The 19,786-nt window shown below is 39.3% G+C and overlaps 1 long non-coding RNA gene across 1 annotated transcript; it reads right to left on the minus strand.

Moving 5' to 3' along the window:
- Nucleotides 1-1,536: 1,536 nt before the first annotated feature.
- LOC148224275 (uncharacterized) lies at nucleotides 1,537-19,264 on the minus strand. Its single transcript, XR_015802271.1, has 4 exons — nucleotides 17,060-19,264; nucleotides 16,034-16,118; nucleotides 14,901-14,984; nucleotides 1,537-9,301 (listed from the first exon to the last, which is right to left on the minus strand). It is a non-coding gene; the product is annotated as an uncharacterized LOC148224275 (long non-coding RNA).
- Nucleotides 19,265-19,786: the final 522 nt, after the last annotated feature.

Genomic DNA, 19,786 nt, shown 5'->3' on the forward strand with positions numbered 1-19,786 from the left:
TTCAGAAAATCAAGAGTGAGCATGAATGAAGGGAAAGTGCTGTAACAAGCAAGAAGAAGCCAGCTGGACTGTTAGCTCATGGGTCAGAATGTGCTATTTCTTTCTCCTTAATGATACTTCTTAATTGTGTTCAAGGACTACTGAGTGAGGTTAATACTTTTCTGATATGGTTTCTCCTACTGTAAGCAATTTCTGAGTCTCAGGAAAGATACAGATTGAAGAAATGACCCTTAGCAAATGAAAATGTCAGGGTACATGGCCTATGGTAAGAGTTTTCTGTTCAAATTGGTTCTGCCTGTGACAATGATGTAATACACAGATATTTTACAGGGAGGTCTTATCTACACTGAAACAGTGGTTGCAGAAAAGTAGTCTGTGGGCCATGTGGGTGATGGTTGGCTAATCTGCATGTGTCCTACAGAACAGTGTTAAAGAATATAATTTTGAAATGTTTCACTAATCTCATTAAAACATCCAGTAAAAGATAAGTTAGTTTTACTTAGTGATTATTTAGAGCATCCTTAGAGCATTTTCTTACTGTAAGTTGATGTTAAGAAGTACAGTGACTCACAAAAAATATTAGGTGTTGAAAACGTCAAAGTCAAAAAAACCCTAAGAATCGGTGTGCCAGACATGGTTGGCATCTGTAGTACTTCAAACTCTCCAGAATGCTGTCAGCTTAGCTTAGGAGGAAGAGAAATCATTATACAGTCAGGACATACATAATTTTATTTGAACAGTGTGCTAATGTAATTGATCCCTGCTTGTTGCCTGTTATTACTATTTTAAATTAGTTTTTCCATTTAAAATTTCCCTTAATTATTTTTGTTACACTCATTAATCTTTTTTCATCATTATAAAAATGAGATAAAGAACATTACAAAGTAATGTTTTTGTATGTTGTCAGGAATTGTATATTTGGATGCACTAGCAAGTGTTTCAACCCTTTGGTTAGATGTATCTAGAATATGAAAGAACTTCATTTACTGAGTAGAAATTTCCTGATGTATGTACTGCAGAAGATAAAAGTAAAACATCATAACATCACCACAATAGCAAGAGTTTGATTTCAGTGGGAGAGTAGCTCTGATAATAAAGGATACTTCTGAAATTTCAGTAGCAATTTACAGATGCACTTTTTTACATATGAGTGTGAATGAGGTAGCAGCTGACAAGACTGGAGATAAGACAGGAAAATAAAATACTGTAGTTGACAAGTTGTAAAGCTAAATCCTTTGCCTGAAAATGAGATTTGTAAATGATTATTTGTTATATTGTATAGCAAATACAACTATCTTATATAATAATACTAAAAAAATCCCAACAATTTTGAGTTCTTCAGATCTGCTCCATTCTTCTCTAAAAGAACAGCAAACAAATTGCTGTCCATGCAGAGCAGAAATGAAATTAACATTTCTATATGTATGATATTGTAATTTAAATAGATAGATGTTAAAGAGCTGATAATATGTTAAATATGAAAATGGACATATAAGTTAGCTTTTATTACAGTGTTCCCCTCAGAATTTCACTGCTATTTGTCATTTGAGCAGCAGGTTATCCTTGCAGGCAGCTGTAATTAAGTTCCCTGTTCCTCGGTGTTACAGGTTAAGTGTGTGCAAAGACACACATTTATTGTATTGTATTGTGTCTCAGTCTCTAACAGCATCAGCTATTGGAAGTCTAATAGAAAGGAAATGTGGAAGATACTGGGTGATTATTTTTTTTTTGAGGACTTGATAGATGTATAAATTTCTCAGAATATGTCTCTCTGAGTCAGAAAGAATGAAGCACTATGTAAAGAAACAAACAAGAAATCCCTAATGAAGGTATAAATCTGGTTTTATTCCTTAAAACAGGATGCCAAACATCACACAATATGTGACAAAGAAAGATACTGAATTTTCTGAATGCATTCCCTTTTTCCTAGGTCTGTTTTTGTGTTAGAATAGTTCCCTTATCTGAGTCATTGCAAAAGTATCAGCTCAAGGGAGGGGAACACAGTAGCCCCAGTTTACACAGGCTTAATCTGTTTGAAAACAGCACCCTGAGTTCACAATCTCTTGAAAGTGCGACTAGGGCTGTGGGTAAGAGCTACTGCATCAACAGAAATTCAATTTGATTGTTAAATACAGGTTAGAATAAAGAGTTTTGTCTTTGTTAACCTGAAACCCACATATCTAAGTCTTGAGAACCGTTAATTTATTTTGTTGCTAATCCTGTCTCATGTTTTGGGCCATGATAGTATGAGACTAAGCAGGTGAGTGGGGCAAAGAGTGACCTCAAAGGCAGGTGATGAAGATGTGACCCATTCGGCATTCTCAGAGAGCTCAGGGGCTGGGAAATGTGCCCTGCCAGCTGTCTGGCACTCAGAGACTTGTTCATAGAGCTGTTGAGAAACAGTCATCTTGTACTTCCCCAGAGTGTCACTGATACTGTACAGTACCCAGGCTGTCTCACATACATCTAAGAAAAACTTGACCCAAAAGATTTATTAATGTTTTACATGCTTTTAGGCTCAAGTTTCTCTCAAATTATTATTTCTTTTCTTTCTTTTTTTTTTTTTTTAATATATTTGGTTCAGTGTGCTTATAAATAATGTTATAATCATTCGGTCTCAGAGGTGCAGATTGTCTGTCATTGGAATGCTGAACTGTAGATATATTCTCAGTTTAAAAGAAATGTGACATTTTTCTCAGAGGATCCTGAAATCTCAACTTTTCAAGGTTTAATCTAAATACATTCTTAGTTGTCCTTATCTCATGCTAACGGGAGTTAAGCATTTGTGTGTTATTTTAAAAATCATTTTAGTTCACCGAAACCAACACTGAACTGTCCATTTGCTGAGACTTACAGAGTAAAACAAAAATAAAGTCTGTGTAAATAAATTTGTGGTCTGATCATTGTATACTCATGATACTTTGGATGCAGATGTCTCTCATAGGACCATAGTCTGTAGTGAAATGGAGCTCCAGAACTGGGCATGCTATTTACAAAATATCCCATCTTTATTGCTGAAAGATTGTGAAGGAAAACTGACAAGCAAGAACAGAGTTTCGTTAGTGCAGAGATGTTTTTATGAATCAATGAATCTAAGACTTCTGATAGCCTTGTTTATTTTCTATCTATATTTAATATTTTACATGTATCCCTTTAGCATCCAGGTACTCTGTTTGCTCTACAGACCTAGTGGCATCCCATACCTTCTCTGGGGACAAAAGGCAGCTGGTTATCACGTGCAGCTGCAAAATCCCTCAGCTTTTGCAATGACCATTGAGTGTTTTTACATCTCTTTCTGTATTCTGTAGTATGATTAAAGCTTAAAAGGAATGTAGGATGTTACCAAATTTTAATGTTGCATTAAATGGAAGATAAAAAAAACATTATGCAGACATTATTAAGTAACAATGAATGCAGAAAAATGTAAGGAATGTCTCTTAAATTCGTATTTTCTCTTACCTTATTTCATGAACATCAACATTAATTGATGCCTGTTTGTGTTCATTAACTCTCTCTGAGTTTCCAAGCATGCCCATGTGTTTGTAAATAGTCTTACTGAACACAACTGGCCTATCCATAAATCAAAGCTTTTTCTACAAGTGAAGCATTACACTGATGTATATCTTGATACAAGCAAAACATAAACTGATAGGACTAGGAACAACAGTGTATCAAAGCAAAATGTACTCCTGCTCATTCTAATTTTTTCATGTGATAAGTGATGGCAGCTTCACAGACAGGTAAAGCTTTTTCTGTGTAAATATTTTTTATAAGCATGTGATAGTATCATTTTCTGTAGAAAATAACAGATAATATTTAATAATCTGATGTAAATAAAGTAAAAAGCTAGCAGTTTGGAATCTATGATTTTCAGATAACGTTGGATATTGTATATCTATATACAAACCAAATTGAGAACTCCTTTGTTTGCATTTTGAATTAAAATCCATAAGAAATTTCTGTACTTAGAACATATCTAAAAATGAAGGATATTAACATATGAATGAAGATGTAGCACTGAACAAATCCACAGCTACCTGTTGCCCAAGGTAAATCAGCATTTCAAGACAGAATTGCAGAAGGCAGCTCATGAGCAATAGATTACAAAGAAGAGACAAACTTGGGAGTCAGAATAGAGTGCAGCTAAAAAACATCTGCTCAAACAAGTAGGAATTAAAAGTAGCCTAACAGAGGGTACCGCTGGTGTGGAGGGAGAGAGAATAAATGCTCTTGAAGTGTGCTAGAGAAGCCAGGAAAAGTAAGTAGTGACACTTAAGAGCACATATTTCAGCATAGCAAGACCTGACAGGAGCCCTGGTGGTTGTCAGTCTAGGAAGCCCTACTTGGAAGCATTAGAAAAAAGGAAAGGAAAAGTCGAATGGCTGTGAGACTACTGAAAAAAAGCTCTGTAGACTTTCTGAATAAATCCATTCACTTTTAGGTGGAAACAGTAACATGCATTCTAATCCTATCATCCATGGAGTTTGCTAATATTTGGCTTGCTCTATTTATTGAGGAGGAAAACATCCGTAATGCTAGTCAGGAGTATTTTAATGGAATACTTTTGCTTACGAAATATGTATACAAAGTCCTGTTTCTCTAAACATAATAGAAATAAATAGTAGTAGATTTATTTTTAATGAGTTTTGTACCCTTCTGATAATTCCTATGAATCTAAAGCATCATGTGCTTGCACTCAAAGCTGTGTAACTATTCTGTTTATTTGTACAGTAGGCTAGTAAGCTTCTTATTTGGATTTTTTTCTGTCAACCCCAGGGTAATCTTTTATGCATGTCTTCTGTTTGATTAGTGTTAGTATTTTCTAAGAATATCTTCCTAAATTTCCCAGATACTACTGCAGAAATGAGCACTTAATTGCTCTTTTAAATTTTGTTTCGCTGGAAGGAATCCACTGAGCACAGTTACCAAACTAACAAAACATGACTGACAAGAAGCCAAAAACAGCCTTAACAGCAGCAATCTCTCCTCCTAGAAGAAACTTAGATTAACTTTTTCTTCTTCCACTTCAGACACAGTAATTAAAATTACTTGTGTGCTTGCTTGATGACTACAAATTTAGTTTTGTAGTCATAAATGTTTTTTTCAGCAAATTTGAAGAAAATCTGTAGTTACAGGATCACAGAATCCTTAGGGTTGGAAGGGACCTCTGGAGATCATCCAGTCCAATCCGCCTGTCAAGGGAGGGTCACCTAGAGCGGGTTGCACAGAAACGAGTCCAGGTAGGTTTTGAAAGTCTGCAGAGAGGGAGACCCCAAAACCTTCCTGAGCAGCCTGTTCCAGCCTGCCCCCTTCAATGGAAGGAAGTTCTTCCTCATGTTGAGATGGAGCTTCCTGTGTTTTAGTTTATGGCTCCTCATCCTGCTGCTGAAATGACTGAAAAGAGTCTGGCACCATCCTCTTGGCACCCTCCTTTGGGAGGTTTCAGTGCATTAATGAGATCCTTCAGAGTCTTCTCTTCTCCAGGCTGAACAGGCCCAGCTCCTGCAGTCTCTCCTCATAAGAGATGCTCCAGAACCCTCGTCCTCCTTGTGGCATCCATTGGACCCTCTCCAATATCTCCTTTTTTGTTTCATGTGCTGAGGAGCCCAGAAGTGGACACAGCATTCCAGAGGTGGCCTCACCAGGGCTGAGTAGAGGGGCAGGATGAGCTCCCTTGACCTGCTGGCCACACTGCTCCTGATGCACCCCAGGACACCACTGGCCCTCCTGGCCATAAGGGCACTGCTGGCTCACGGACAACTTGTGACCCACCAGGACCCCCAGGTCCTTCTCTGCAGAGCTGCTCTCCAGGAGGTCAGTCCCCAGTCTGTGCAGGCACTTGGGGTTATTCCTCCCCAGGTGCAGGACCCTGCACTTGCCCTTGTTGTACCCCATTATGTTTCTCTCTGCCCAATTCTCCAGCCCATCCAGGTCCCACTGAGTGGCAGCAGAGCCTTCAGGTGTATCAGCCACTCCCCAGTTTGGTGTCATCAGCAAACTGGCTGAGGGTGCCTCCTATGCCACTGATAAACAAGGTGAATAAGAATGGACCCAGTACTGATCCCTGGGGAATGCCAGTGACTCCAGGCCTACAACTGGATTCTACTCTGCTGGTCACTCCTGAGCTCTGCCACAGCTCTTTAACATTTTACTGGAGGGTGATTGAAACATGCTTCCACATTTTAAACTCTGATCACTGTCTATAACTTCTTTTTTCCACTTTAACCGATGGATGAATTCTTGACCTCTTTTGAAGGCAGTGGATGATTTAGCATTAACTTAATCAGATTTAATATTTTTTATTTAAATTCAATTTTATTTATTTAAATTCAATTTTAATTTAACATTTTGATTTCATGCAAACCTAATTCTATTGTATTTCTGACATCCCAGATACAGCAGTTTCCCTGCCTTTCCCTCATCCTTAGGTCTTGTTCATTCCAGCTGCAGTAAGGCTGCAGAGAACTTTGAGGCTCTAATTTTAACACAAGCAGCACTTTGCTCCATCATATTACAGAGAGGGATTTGTCTCCTCTATTTGAGAAGTGAGTCTTCTCCTCATATAGTGCACAACACAAGGTCTCCATTGTGTACTCTGATACAACAGATAAACTTCCTTGAAAACTGATCTTTTTAATCTGGTAACTTTAAATAAGGTGACATTTTCAGAAGTCATGCTTTCTTTAAATAGCACCTATTTTTGGTAAGAGAGAAGCTATGTTAGAAAAAACCTATGAAAAATGATTAGAGTATGTTTAAAAATGAGAAACGTCAGCAAATTAGGGTCTCTCTTTAAGTATTTAAATATTTATGCAGTGAAAACAACTAAAGCCAGTATGTTAAAAACAATATTTTAGACACTGTATATACATCTCATACAAGCAAACTGATTTAAATTGTGTACAATACTCAACAGCAATCTTTTTAATGATAATTTAAAGTAATACATCATTTACTATTCCTGTAGAACTGATCCACTCTCCATCAGTGAAAGCAAGGTAAATTTAAATTTGAATATATTCTTTGGCCATATATCTTAATTTAGCTCTTCCAATTTTTTTCTCATTTTTATGGAAGACAATTTTGACACAAATTCAGGCTGATTATGACAGACTTTGGCAGACCAACCCATTATTAATGTCTTTGAATTTCTGTACTTGTTTGAAATTTTTTTAATGTGTGTGGCATACAATGACTCTGATTAAACATTCTATTGGTACAGTAAACTAACACCATCTTATTTATAAAATTCCTTATTTGATAGCATCTGCCAAATTCAATATAAAGAGTTGATAACATACATTATTTCTTACCTCAACCCCTCTTTGAGAAATTGTGATCATGTGGGAAAATATGAAAGCCTTCAATAGTAAAAAAAAAGTGTCCTTGTTAACAAACTGAATTCATAAGTAGTTTGCAGTCTGCTAAAAATGATTGAACTTCACAGCTGTGGAGGCAAGTTTATATTCTTCCTGTGCAAGTTCTTCTACTCAGCCACCTCTGAGCAAGCAGCTGTATGATTACTCAGCTTGCCCTATTCTAAGGATGGATTGCAAGACTCGGCATTTTGATTTGAACAGATGAATAGGAAACTGCAGGATGCAAACTGTAGGATGGAAACTTGCAGCATGTCAGCTGTTTTATAAAAACTGCCTCTGTGCACATCCTTACACCGCTATATTTTGAGGGGAAGGTGGTGACTCCATCCCACTGTATGTTTATTCCTCTTGCATGTACCATGAGAGGAAATACCAGGTGTTAGTCCTCATGACTGACACAGCAGTATGTCAGCAATGTGCCAGTCATGGAAGCATACGTGATACACACTGAAATAACAGCTTTGTAACATTTCCTTGACAAATTCAGCAGTGAGTAACTACTCTTCCTTTGCTGCAGCAAAACAGGCTGTATATACCTACACAGCACACAAGAATGGAGAGAGACTGAGAAAGGGCTCCTGAGGAAGTGTGATGTCATGAAACGACAAAAAATTCTTCTGCATAAAGTCTTATCCTTTCCCCCTTTAATTCTGAGAAAGGAGGTGCTGCTTGCCTCACAGAATCCCAGAATGGGGCAGGTTGGAAGGAACCACGGTTGGTCATCTAGTCCAAGCTCCCTACTCAAGCAGGGTCATCCTAGAGCACAGGATTGCATCTGGAGACTCCATAACCTCTCTGGACAATCTGTTCCAGTGCTCAGTCATCCACACAGTAAAGAAGCTCTTCCTTATATTCAGGCAGAACTTCCTGTGCATCAGTTTCTGCCACTGCCTCCTGTCCTACCGCTTGGCACCACCAAGCAGAGCCTGGATAAACCCTCTTGGCACCCCTCCTTTAGATACTCACAGACATTGATGAGGTCCCCTCTCAGTTGTTTCTTCTCCAGACTGAGCAGGCCCAGCTCTCTCAGTCTTTCCTTATAAGCGAGATGCTCCAGTACCTTAATCATCTTTGTTTTCCTGAGGGGCCCAGAACTGGACTCAGCATTCCAGATGTGCCTCAGCAGGGCTGGGCAGAGGGACAGGATCACCTCCCTTGACCTGCTGGCAATGCTCTTCCCAATGCACCCCAGGATTCCATTGGCCTTCTTGGCCACAAGGACACACTGCTGGCTCATGGACAGCTGGTTGACCCCCAGCTCCTCCAAAGAGCTGCTCCTCAGCAGGGTGGCCCCCAGCCTGTTCTGGTGCCTGGGGTTGTTTCTCCCCAGGTGCAGGACCCTGCATTTGCCCTTGTTGAGTTCCCCCCTGCCCATCTCTCCAGCCTGTCCAGGTCCTTCTGCAGGGCTGCACAGCCCTCTGGGGAATCAGCCACTCCTCCCAGCTTTGTTTCACCAGTGAACTTGCTGAGGAGGCATCTGCCCCTTCACCAGGTCATTGATGACAAGTTAAACAATACTGGGCCCAGTATTGACCCTTGGGGGACATTACTGGTGACAGGCCTTCAACTAGACCTGTGCCACCAATTAGAACCCTCTGGGATCTGCTGCTCAGCCAGGTCTCAATCCACCTCACTGTCCACTCATCCAGTCCACACTTCCTGAGTTTGCCTATGAAGATATTGTGAGAGACCTCGTTGAAAGCCTCACTGAATTCAAGGTAGACAATACTCACTGCTCTCCCCTCATCCATCTGGGTAGTTGTCTCATCATAAAAGGCAATCAGGTTGGTCAAACATGTTTTGCCTTTAGTGAATCCATGCTGACTACTCCTGATCACCTTCTTGTCATCCATGTGAATAGAGATGGCCTCCAAAATGAGGCACTCCAGGACCTTTCCAGGGATTGAGTCAGTTGTTGTTGCCTGTGCAAACCAAAAAGAAACAGGGTATAAGACTACCTTACAGCACTTGCCTTACCTCAATTAATATTGTTACATCATCTTGTGTGCTGTCACAAGAAGAAATGCTATTGCGGTGATAAATTAGTATCTGTTAAAAAAATATCAATATGTGCCTCTCTTTCACTCATTACAAGTTAATTTTGTGGCTATGTGATCCCGAAAGTGCAGATCCTTCCAAAGAGATGTCACTGCAATTATTTCATCACAAGCTGAAATTATGCTACTTAAGACAAAAAGTTAAATGCATATCTTGTGACAATTTACCAGTTGAAAGTGAAAATGTCTTACTGAAATATACTGCCTGTATACATCTTTATTTATTTGCTTTAGGAAAAATAAATTTGCAGGGGTTTCTTTCGTGACAATACTGCAGTAGTAACATAGATATAAGAAGTAAGGTGAAGCCTATTATCTATTTCACAGAGATAGAATAATTAGTAAGTTCTAGTGATTGAGTGAAGTTTTAGATTAGTTTAGTTTTGTGAAAATTTTATTCAGAAATTTTAACTGGCAGTAACATGACAGTCAAACCAAAGACTCTTCTCAGAGTTCCTCATACACCTGTTTGGCAAACTGTTAGAAAAAGGTTTAGGCAAAAGTATTGTGGAAGTCATGATATGTCAACAAAAGGAATGTCAATTTACTTGTTTAATTTAGACCTAAATTGTGACTACCTATTGTACAAGCTAATCTCTACAGATTGATCTCTGAACTGAATGGAGATTCATTTAAGAGATTATCCCACATGGATTAGTTGTAGGGATTAATATATACAATAAATTTTGGTAGGAATTGGTTTCTGACCTAAACAAATGGTGGAAAGTAATTAGTCTTTAGCACAGTATCTGCCACAAGATACTCATCCATGGCACCACAATTTATTTTGATTTTTTTCTTTATTCTTAGGTTGCCCTCATTATATCTTTTTTGTTTTTTTTAACATTACTTAGTATCTTCAAGATTAAAATGAAAGAGAAGAAAAATATATTAATTGTATTGTGAAGGCATTTTTGCTGTTAGATAGCTAGATGATAGGAAACTGGTTTTGTTTTCTGTCTGCTGCTATGGAAAGAATACAGTGAAAACTGAGTGTTGTATATTCTGAAATTATTAGATTGAGTAAATATAATTTTAATGGTATGCCATTGTTTGAAATTTTACTTTATAATACCAAAGCATTTTCCAAGAATTTCAAAAAATAAATTATGTAATAAACAGCCTTATCCTAGGTGGATTAAACTATAATTAACAATAAACTTTATTCTACCTAAACAGTGTTCGCAGAGACTGTGCAAACTTTTTGGAATTTGTGACAGGTACCTGTTGTTCATACCTATTTGAAAAACAGAAGTATTATTCTCAGGAGCATCCAAAATTAGAATAAAGCATAATTTTTGGTTTGTTTTTATTTGTTGAATGCTACTTAAAATTGTTACACTTGCAACTCTAAAAACAGGCAATGATGAGTAGGACCATGATGAAAGAAAGCTGTTGATGAGATGCCCATGTCTGGGTCTCTTTATTCTACTTTGAGATAACTTTGTGCTTCAATAATAATTCTGCCATTTTTCCTTCTCTTTGAAGACAGGTTAAAGACAGTAGATGATGAGCTGTCATCTGCACATTTTGCTGCCCTTTGTTTCATTCACCATAGTACCTAAACTTAAGTAAGCCTTTCTCTCAGTCCTGAAAAAACTCAAAAATTTAATTTAAAATTTATCTACTTTCTCTGTATAGAAGCTTATGGAGTTAGTAGAAAGCAAGATCAAAAATTCACAGTTTTTACTTGATTGAGAGTTTATAAGAAAATAGAACAAAGCAGTAACTAACAGTGATGGGAAGATACCAGGCGTTACATATAGCAAAATTATTTGCCACAATTTTTGTGATCTGTAAAATTGTATCCATCACAGGGCTCCCTAATCCAAAAGTAATCCAAATCTACTAAAGCAATTTTTTTCATGAGGTAGCGAGGATGACTCTGAATGTGTATTTTACAAGGGGTTCTCAGCTGCAGATGTTTCCTGTTCACCAACTGACCCTTACCAATTTTGTACACTCTCTTAATGCCAATTATAAAATGTTCACTTCTATTTTTGTGGCTTTACCTTATTTTTATTAAAGAGTTTACTCTCAGCATGTAATTAATACTATTTATTACACTGCAAGAAATGGGTATGATCTTTACTGGGATAAACAGTGCCGTTTATGTAGGTTTGGTTTCCTCTCCCTTGGCCGCCATCTATTGTACCTTTCTATTTTATCACTAGATGGCAACATAGCATAACTACAGATCAAAAGTTGCTATAACCAGAAACTGGGCTTTTCCTATCCTGTTTTTCACGGCACAGCTTAAATAATTCACTTCCCCCCCTTGAAATGGGGACTTATGCATTCTGGCAATTTCAGTAAATTGCTTCTTAGTGGTGTAAGTTCTAGCATTACTTACTAACTGCTACTTTTTTAGGCAACTGAAGTGCAGAATAATCAAGTCAGAGAAAATCGAATTGCTTTATTTAGTCTTTTTTCTCCTACCAAATCCATTGGAAAGAGGAGAATCCATTGATTCATCTGAATTATCTCAAATATATTTGGTTATTTTGTGGAAACACCTTAAATTGAAGCCAATGGCACACATGTTCACATCTAAAAGAGCAGAATTTGCACAATTTTTTATTTTCCAAGTATTTCATTTATTGAGATAAGTCTGGAAGTTAATATATGATAGAAACAACTGAAGAAATTAAGTTTGGGGTGAAGCAACTTGTATCCATTAATCATATGCAAGAGATATCTTACCATCCCTCTTGAGAGCACTGAGCCCATAGACTAATTCAAATTCTAGTCAGACTGGACAGGAAGATTATCACTAGACAAGGTATGACAACTCAAATTTCAAGCTCCGTTTCTTTGGAGATACATTTTCCAGTGAAATGAGAGAAAAAGAAACAAGGCCTATCTTAACTTAGCTGCTTACCAGCTGCTTTTGCTTTCGGAAGCTTAAACAGACTCAAAAGTTTTGCTCAGTATTTGGTAAACAGTTAGTGAGAGGCTCTTAGGCTTCTTAAGCCTTCTCTGAAACTCAACTTCTCAGGAAACTCACAACAGTTTGTTTAGAGTAAGAATAGGTTCTATCCTGCATCACATTTACTCCTGAAGCTATAATTAGAAAGGTTAATACTGAGCTGAATTGTTTGATTTTTCAGTTTCTGTTAGCCCTGCTGTATTCGGATGTATTGAAACAGAATTGCTTGGGCCTTGATATTTGAACAAGTCATCAGCTTCAGAGATTGTGGTCTTTTGTAGCCAGATCCATTATTATCCTATGTATTTAATGAGTCATATTCTGCCAACTGAAATTAAGGAAGCAATATTGAAAGGCTGTTAATTAATTTTCATTATCCACATTCTTTTTCCTGGGAATGTTTTCAAGGAAACCTCATAAATTTCAAACTCACTCTAGACTTGAGGTATTTGAGCTACCAGAGCCATGTTCATGTCAACATATACCCAAATAAAATGGCAGTATGCTTTGTACCTATAACTGGGGGGATGACACAGATCATTGATCTCTAGAAGGAACCCATCAATGAATGCTTTAGTAGAATTCATTAATAATGTAGCAAATACACTGAGCACGGCCAAGTGAAGCATATGAGAATACAGAATTACATAATGTGATTTGCTATTTTTAGAGGATTCTCTAAGTTAGTTGTTTAGCAAGTATACTAACATTTTCTGCTTTCAGTACATTAGGGATGCATGTGTAACTGTCAGTGTGATACATGCATAGACACATGCACACACACAGACAATGTGTAAGAAACTAAGATCTCTTCTTCTGAAGATTTAGAAACTCCTGTTTTCAAGTTTGCTAGTCTACATGATTTATAATAAGCCTATTCTTACACAAAGGTTGTCTCTTTTAAGTCCCATTTTCTCTTACTGCTTATTGACACAACTTTTGCAGAACCATCACCTGCTTGGTGTGCCTTGATATGGTTTGCTATTAGTTCTCCTTAAAATGCCTTTTTCTACACACTCCGAGTAGCTCAAAGGAGGTTGTGGGAAAGGCAGGGAGAAGGTATCCCCAGTAATAATGAAAGCTCTATTATTCCATGGCATTATAATGTTACTCAGCCAGGTCTTTCAGTCGTGTAGTTCTCAGGCAGCACTGAGATGAATATGCATGGTTTGGTAAGCTTAGCAGTTAAAGTCTAGCTGCAGGCAAATTTTGTTATTTTTCTCCCTGATTTTATTTCATCATCTGTCTTATAGAATTAAAACAGAATTTGGAAATAGTTGTGTAACACTGAAGGTGCGGTTCTTCTACAAATGTGACATTAATTATGTAGCTGAATGTTTTTAGTCAGTTTATTCAATTAACTGAGGTTTCCATCTTTCCAGTTTCTCTGTTTATCTGCTGTTTCTTCAATTTCCAGATTATGAACACACAATGGACCTGCAGTATCTGATGAAATGATAGTAAAAATGCATGGAAAGCCAACAGGATTTCAGGATTGCTTTGTTTTAGAGATTTCTTTTATCATTCCAAGGCCCAAATAATCATTTCCTAGCCATGAAAAATTGTATTTTCCTCTATTCCCCATAAAACAGTAGGGAACCTCCATTAAAAGGTTTGTATGTTTCCCAACAAGAGTTTTGTTTTCAAATGTTGGAACTTCATATAAAGGATGGATTCAGAACTTACACAGAAATAAAAGTACCCCCAGGTGCTTTGACCCAAGGCCTAAATAACAATGTAACTGATGTGACCTAACAGATAATTGAATCACATTTTTAATAAATGGTACTTCTTATAAGTGAGAATCTAAGGAGTAAAATCCAAGCTTCCTGAAAGTGAAATAACTGGATTACATTCAAGATCCTAGTGTTCATCCATCTATCCAGTGCAGGTAGGTTATCTCTAGTTCTTATTTGACATTTAAGTTGTGTATGGTGTTCATTAAATGTCTGGATGAATCTATTTTAGATCTACTTTCCATTGATGTAATGCTGGTTTTGGAATTAAAAATGACCAGACAGCAACAAGTTTATTTAAAGAACATTTTGACATAAGGTCAGCACACTGTCTCTGGTTCTCACTGCATGAGCTCATGCAGCCATATGAAATCATTTTTAGGACCACAGCTTAAATTGTAAATGCATTTCAGTGAAGCTCTTCCAATTACATTAACTGCAAATGTATCCCAAACCATCTTGATTTCTTAATGTACATCCTTGATAAAGACTTTAAGAGACATTAGTATTTACCTAATCATTGTGTCATTTCTCCAACAGAGAGGAAAACAAGTACTTGGCAGCATGAACATTTTCTTGGATATAATGAAACATTTAATAAATAGGTGATACAGCAAACTGAATGAAGTTCTTAAATTTTAAAAATGCTGCTTCTTTATCTAGAGAGCTTGTTATCTGTGACTCAGTCCTCTCTAAATTTATGTTGTTGCTGATCTACAGCAGCTGCAGCTCCTCCAATTTTTACTTCTTTTTCAGTTTGAACACAGGTAATTTTGAGGCTTAAAAAATTTTTACTTACCTGTTCCTTGCAGGTCTGTCATGAGGATGACATGCATAAATGCAGCATCATTTGGGCTGCTGTGGGATGACGCATTTACTACACCTAAAAAAAAAAAAGCTAGTGAATATTGTCAAGTATTTGGATCAAAATCTTCTCTATCAGAAATTCTTCATGGGATCACTATTCTCAGCAGATTATTCTCAGTTATAATATTATATAATAGTATAATATTTTAGAGTAGTTTTTTTTTTAATTAAATGGTAAAGTAATAGAAATTTCAGGTAGGAGATCATTGAAGTTACCATTTGTAAATGACAGCAGCAGAAAAACTCATTTTATTGGTCTGTTAAGACTGAAAATTATTATTTTTAGAGTAACAGGTATACCACGAAGAGAGTTAGCAAACTAGAGGCTATTTATTCTTCAGATATTGTAAACCTGTATACATATGGTTCTAATAAGAAAAATATGGTTTTCAGCCTTAGCATTTCATACAGGAAGATAATTTGATTATTTTTGCCCTATTCTAGAAGTTTAGTAGCATGATAACTTTGTTTTTTGCCAAGTGAAGGTGCTTAAAATGGTATGATGACTTTTCAGTACATCAAAAAGAGATTATTCTGCAGTTTTGTGTTATTGTAAGGCACTGGCTTTTGGATTACAATCACAGCATCATACTGAAGGAAGATACGTGGAATTCCTAAGTGGAATGTAACTGCTACTAAGTCCTTTTATTCACTATTCTAGCCTAAGAAAACCTTTTCCCATAGTAGTTGCTTCTTCTTACATGGCTATTATAGGAAAATCAACAGGTGCCATTCACTCAACAGACAATGGTATGATTTTTTGGCTACTTGAGTCACCTGGCAACTGTACAAAAGAGCAATCTCAGTCCATCTCTATGAAGTGTGGTGTTCAGTGGACCAGTGCTGGGTATCACCACAGCCATGTCCTACAAAATTGTTCATGAAACTTGACAGATCTTACTCTATAATTTTGAGCTGCTGTTCTATTCAAAAACCTTTCAGACAGTGCAAGACCATATGGAAAAAATCTCTCAGACAAATTAGCCAGTTCCAAGGCTAATAAATATCCATTGGAACACGGCTTGCAAGATGAAGCTATGAGGCTTACTGGGCACTCGGTCTTACCTACTGACACATTTCATGTGACACAGAGGGTGGATCCTAACAAGGCAGCCTGGCAATCGCTGCACACAGAGCAGCAGCTGAGGCACTGCAGACAAAGAACAAGAAGTAGTCAGGCAGAGTGAGGCAGAACTGCCAGCCCAGCCAGTGCACACTGCAGGCAGCCACACCAGGGGTATTGTCAAGAATATTTTCATAAAAGGACTTCATAAATAACAACCTCTAGGTACCATAAAAGGCATGCTGGCAGTGCCATGAGAGGATGTCAAGGCACTGAAACCATTTTCTTGTTGATTCTTTTTAAACAGAAGTCAGGGCTTACAGAAGACTCTACCTGAGTACCATTTCCATATTGATTCAGCAAGAATCATGAGAAAGAAACCCATTAATCAATCTTCCAGTGTTTTTTTGTTTGTTTGTTTGTTTTTTTGGGAGGGTTTCTGCCACAAGGCCACTGCAGCTTCTCTGGCTGACCCACAAAAGTCTTGTGTTACTACCCCTGGCATAGGCAAGAGAATTCTCTGTCCAAATACTCAGACAAGCTGAGCCTTTGACCTTTTTTCTTGTTAGACTGTGGGATGTTTAAAATAGAAGTGCACTTTAATATACTGTAGCTATAAACAGATCTCCATGACTCAAAATCAGGTCCAGCAACATAGCTTACATGAGATAATGATTGAGCTCAAATGCAAAACCAAATTATACAGGAGATAGAAGCAGGGCAAGCTAACAAGGACATGCAGGGACAGAACTGGGAAAATCCAAGCTTCGTTGGAATTGAAACCAACAGGGAACATGAAGGGTAACAAACAATGGGTTTGTAGATGCATCAATAGCATAAGGAAGAAAATGGAAAAGGTGAACCCATTGCTAGGTCAGGCTGGAGATCTAACAAAGGATAAAGAGAAGGCTGAAGTATTTAGTGCCTTCTTCCTTCCCTCAGTCTTCATTGATAAATTCTGTTTTCAGTTTTTCCAGGTCTCCATTAAGCTTTACTACTTACAGTACAGTACAGGAGTTACTACTTACAGTATTAATGGATCCAAACAGGGACTCCTTAGATAAGCTGGACATGCACAATTCACAGGATGAGACAGGATACCTTTGTGACTGCTGAGAGACCTGGCAGATGGCATTGCAAGGCCATTCTTTGTTGTCTTTGAACAGCTGTGATGATCAAGGGGAAATGGCAATCAATAACAGATTATTTTAAATGTTCATGTATTCTTTGTGCCAGATTTCTGCATTTTTTATAATATTTTAAGAAAAATTCCAGAATTTTGTGAATCTAAATTTTGTGAATTTCTGTAAATCTAAGGCACCTTGGGCTTCTCTAACTTCTTATTTATGGCTGAAAATTGGTGTTTCTCTAATCTTGACTATTTCCACATCTTTGAAAATGAAACAGATAATAGCATTTACCATAAAGACAAAGAATCCAGACTGCTCTTTGAGTGTATTGCTCAAGCATAGAAACATGTCACTGCATAAAGTAAATGTAGCACAGATTGGTAAACAATGACTTTGGTTTGTGTTCTTCTCTGAGATTTTCTGTTCCCATTGAGGGCTCAGGCACTTTGGTTTTCAGTTTTACAGTGCAGAAGTCCCTTGGTTCACACATTGTGCTTCTTTTGTGGTGACTGTGCCTACGACTGATCTCTGCCCCTCAACCAAACAGCCAGACTGATCTCTGTGAGCATCTTGGAGTGTCCCCTTACCATACTTCCTCACTCTCCCAACTACTCAGATAAAGGCAAACTGCTATAACACACACCATACATGGCAGAGTTTTCTGCAGTATTCACTCATGCTTAACACTGCTCCTGACACCTACTTAATCAGTCTTTTGGCTCAAAAGAAGGATTTTCTCGTCTTTTGCAGATAACTGCATGAAAAGATAAGCTGCATCACTGAGGAATTCAGAGCTGTAATACTGTGGTATTCCTCTATCTATTAAGTCTAGTATTTAAATGGCAAAATTCAATTTTTAAGGCAAATAAATGGGCTTTATTCTTCACAGAACATAAAGTTTCTCTCTCCTGTCACTACAGGCTACAAGTTGTTTTCCTCTCCTGGTTTACCATGCATTTTATAGACAGAAAATAAACAAGAGACAATGAAGACTAACTGATTTGTCACAAGTCATTCCAACACTCTATTTCTGTCTTTCAGTTAATGCATATGTTAGTTGGAAATGGAGCCCCTGCCTTTTCAGATAAGGTTTTTGATCCCTGCAGATTTAAGAAATAATCATGTTATCCTCAGTATTCCTCAACATGGAAACAACTTTTGCCCACAAAACGTTTTGGTTTAATAACCATGAGTTTCCTAGCTTTTAGCCGAAGGAGCAAAGAATATTACCCAATGGACTTATGGACCTGTCCACATATTTTACTGGCAAAGTAAGGCATTACTGCCAACCTCACATTCACATAAGGCCCCTCAGGTGCCTGAATTACATATTCTGACAATCAGGAGCCAGACCTGTTATAAGTTTTTGCGACAGTACTCGTTCCCTCTAACCAAAGATCACTCCCCAAAGCAGGAATTGCATTTTTAATGGCCTGCATCCACTGTGCTGTAGTACTCGAGGGACAAAGCTGTTCTGCACACAAAATGGAGCTCAGCAGCCAACTGGAATTTTAGCTAAGAAAAGAAGGGCTAAACATCGAAGCGTCTGCAGCCAGAACTGATAGTGGAAGCCAGGATACCCCTGGGGTGGGAACATCCTCCCTCCTGCAGCACCTTTGCCCCAAGGGCACATCCACAGCCTGCTGTGAACAGCATCCTTTTTAAAGTGGTATGAAGGAGCACTGCTTGTCTTTATAAAAATGAGTCTGCTGGAAGAGAGAATGCATTTATTCCTCCTGCTTCTGTCCAGCTTGTAACAAATGGATTTTCGTTTTGCCGTCGCTTGATAAGGTTATAGATGAAGTTTACATAGCAAGGTTACTATCGGGTGGTGCCTGCCGCCCTAGAAGCGGCCATGCCGACACCAGCACCCACACGCGGGTTATACCCAGGTCCGCACGGCTCGGACGTTCTTATTGCCGAGACACTTAAAATTTCCGTCCTTCACTGAACTCAAACGTGAAATGGCGGTGCCGGGAGATGCTGTGAACGCCACCACCACACGGACCGGGAACTAACTAATTTTCCTCTGGGAACCAACAACCTCAGGCGCACGAGTGGCGGGCACGGCACAGGGCTGGGTAGGGCAGGAAAGCCGAGCCGTGCCGTACCGGGTCGGGTCCCCAGAGCCCCGATGGTGCCACAACAGCGGTCTCGGGCTGCCCGGACACCTCCCCGGGAGGCAGCTCGGACGATGCAGGGGGAGCAGTCTCCGCGCCCCCAGGCAGGCCGCGGGGCGGCGCCGGGCCTGCCGGGCCGCCATTCCCGGCCGCGCTGCCGCGCGGCGCGCCGGGAGCTGTAGTCGCGGCCGTGCCGCTCCGCTCGGGCGCTGGGGGCGGGCTGGAGCGGCTCCATTTTGCGCCCGTCGGCGGGGCTGCCCGGCCGTCCCGCGGCCCGGCGCCAGGCAGGGCGCGGCCCGCCCCGGCGCCTCTCCCTTCCCTCCTCCTCCCTTCGCGCCTCCCCGCCCGGCACCGGCACCGCTGCCGCCGCCACCGGGGTGGGGTCCGCGCCCGCTGCCCCCCGGCCCCCGCTGCCGGCCGCGGGCTGAGCGCGTCTCCCGGGGGCGCGGCCCCGTCCCTCCGCGGCGGCGGCTCCATGGTGCCCGCCGCCCCCCGCCGCCCCGCA

Source organism: Sturnus vulgaris, chromosome 3, assembly GCF_052056855.1.
Source record: "Sturnus vulgaris isolate bStuVul1 chromosome 3, bStuVul1.hap1, whole genome shotgun sequence".
NCBI classification, from domain to species: domain Eukaryota; kingdom Metazoa; phylum Chordata; class Aves; order Passeriformes; family Sturnidae; genus Sturnus; species Sturnus vulgaris.